A 2,882-nucleotide genomic window follows, 5' to 3' on the forward strand; every position below is an offset into this window, starting at 1 on the left:
TCTATTGAGTGCGTTTGTATTTTAAGATACTTCAGGGAAAAAAGGAAGGAAGAAAGGAAAGAAAGAAGGAAAGAGGAAATTAAAAAGGAAAGTGGAGAAAGAAAAAGAACAAATGGAAAGAAAAATGAAGCACAAATCATAGAATATTAATGATTATTAAATATGAATAATAGCCATGTTGGACTTTATTGCACTATTTGCACCAATTTTGTTGAAATTAAAATAAGCATTCAATTGAGAGATTTCTAGAATAGGTTTATCTTTAGAGTTGTCACAAAACATAATTTTTAAAGAACACTTGAAGGATGTTTAATTTCTTAAATACTCCTTAACTTTCATAAATGGTCAACTTTTCCATGGAAATAGACCCAAGTTTGTTAAATATTTGAAGGTATTTGTTATTGGAGTACACATTTATATAAAATGATAATGAGTTCTACAAATAAAACAAACTTTATTTATATTCTATAACAGTCCTAATATTCCTCCTGTGGACTCATTCTGCCAGTTGCCGACTTTCACTTACTTCTGTCTTAAATTCCTAATTTTGGGTAATATTGCCTCTTTTGTTTTTCCAGCCTTTCTTTACTCCCCCTGGAGATGGTGGGTGAAGTTCCACAGAATCATTAGAAATGTCCACTGTCCTCAGATCATCAATGATTGTTGCCACAGGTGATGTGTCTCTTCTGTTCCCTGGACTGATGACTGCTGAGGCATGACTGGTCTTGCCTTTCTTTCTGAGTTGTTTTTCAGGTATCCAGATAACATCTCAGGGTTCACCCTTCTGCCTCTGCTCCAAGTCTGCATACTGTGGCTTCTTCATTACATGCTCAGGCCATTGCCACACATCTGTGAGTCCTCCCTTTCCCTCTGAGGCACAGAGGGTTTCTGGAATCTCTACATGCCTCCTTGAAGACCATGAGAATACAGATCTTCTTCAGACGACCCTGTGCCAATCTATTTTCCCAAAGCATGTTTAATAAAACACAACGGAGAACCTGGGGCTTCTTTTAGTGAAGTGCCCTCCTCCTAAAGGCTGCACCTATGAAATGAATCTACTCATCTATCTCATGATGTTTTCAGGTTCTCCAATGATTATATAAATAATTTAACAATTTCCTTTGTTCTTTTTTTTTTTTTTTAGAAGAAGTCTTGCTCTGTCACCAGGCTGGAGTGCATTGGCACAATCTTGGCTCACTGCAACCTCTGCCTCCCAGGTTCTAGCAATTTTCCTGCCTCAGCCTCCGAGTAGCTGGGATTAACAGGTGTGCGCCACCACACCTGGCTAATATTTGTATTTTTAGTAGAGACAGGATTTCACCATGTTGGCCAGGATAGCCTTGATCTCCTGACCTCCTGATCCGCTTGCCTTAGTCTCCCAAAGTTCTGGGATTACGGGCGTGAGCCACCGCACCTGGCCCTCCTTTCTTTACTTTCCACTTTAACTATCTGTGATCTCCCCTAAGAAGGGAAGCCAGGCAGGTGTTTTCAACCTCTTTATTTTCCTGGAATGATTTCTCATTCTAAAAACGATTGTACTGCCCTAGAAAATTTTCTGTGTGTGTTCCCAAGTGGAAAAGCTCTACCTTATCCTGGGCCCTCTCTGCAGCGGCATACCATGGAATTGTCATGCTCTTGACTCCCTACCAGATCTAGCTGTTGTTATGTAAATAGCAACTTTAGAATTTATAAATCCCTTTTTTATTACCACTAAGTAAACCCTTTAAAGGTGAAGTAAATTCATTCTTTGACACAGCTGTTTAAAATTTAGGTAGTCAAGAAGGTTCAGGCCTTCGGACTTCTCCGGGCCCTCGGCCGCTGACTCAGTCGACGACCCTGGTCTCCGTGTCCAATCAGCAGCTAGCAGATGGCTGCGCCAAGGCAGCCGAGGAGGCGCCTGGAGGCTCCCAGCGGTGGACAAGCCTTAGATGCTGCACATGTGGGCATCTGTACGTGGTTCAACGTGCGCTTGGGGTTCGTCTTCCTGTCCATGACCGCCCTCGCCGGGGTCGCGCTCGATCCCCCAGTGGACATCTTTGTCCACCAGCGGAAGCTGCACATGGAGGGCTTCCTGGAGCCTGAAGGAGGGTGAGGCAGTGGAGGAGTCAGCCAAGGGTGAGGAATCTATCCGCGTCAGCAGATCTGGTGGGTGTTCTCTACTGGGAGTGAGAGGCGGCCAAGGGGAAGAGCATGCAGAAAAGCACAGCAAAAGGAGACAGGTACTGCAGCTGTGGAGGTCTAGACCATCATGCTAAGGAATGTAAGCTGCCACCCCAGCCCTGGAAGTGCAGCTTCTGCCAGAGCATCAGCCATATGGTAGCCTCACGTCCGCTGAAGGCCCAGCAGGCCCCTAGCGCACCAGGGAAAGCCAACCTACTCTCCAGAGGAAGAAGAAATCCACAGCCATGCCCTGCCCTGCCCTCGGGGTTCCAAGAATTAAGCCACAATGGGTGAAGCTTCCTGCTTCCCAGGAGCAGGAAGTTTAAGGAGCAGGCAGAGTGTAAAAAGTGGGAGTAGGGTGCATTGGGGCCAGCTGGCACTGCCATGTATCAGGCTGGTGTTCACACCATAGTCCCTTCCTCCCCCTAGGTGGGGGGAAAGGGTGAGGCAAAGGAACTTCAACCATGCTCTGTCCAAATGCAAGTGAGGGCTTCTAGGGATGGGGGGAAGTTGGGGGGTATTTCCAGCTTTTGAAAGTGGCCTAGATAGGGAAGTTGTTTTCCTTTGTTACCGGAAAGAGGTCCTGATTCAGACCCCAAGGGAGGGTTCTTGGATATGGTGCAAGAAAGAATTCAGGGTAAGTCCTAGAGTAAAGTGAAAGCAAGGTTATTAAGAAAGTAAAGGAATAACAAATGGCTGCTCCATAGGCAGAGCAGCCCTAA

The 2,882-nt window shown here is 45.5% G+C and overlaps 1 pseudogene; it reads left to right on the forward strand.

Moving 5' to 3' along the window:
• The first annotated feature begins 632 nt into the window (after positions 1-632).
• Positions 633-2,440, forward strand: LOC101035289 (protein lin-28 homolog A pseudogene; annotated as a pseudogene).
• The last annotated feature ends 442 nt before the right edge of the window (positions 2,441-2,882 follow it).

This window comes from Saimiri boliviensis, chromosome 9 (assembly GCF_048565385.1).
Source record: "Saimiri boliviensis isolate mSaiBol1 chromosome 9, mSaiBol1.pri, whole genome shotgun sequence".
Taxonomy (NCBI): domain Eukaryota; kingdom Metazoa; phylum Chordata; class Mammalia; order Primates; family Cebidae; genus Saimiri; species Saimiri boliviensis.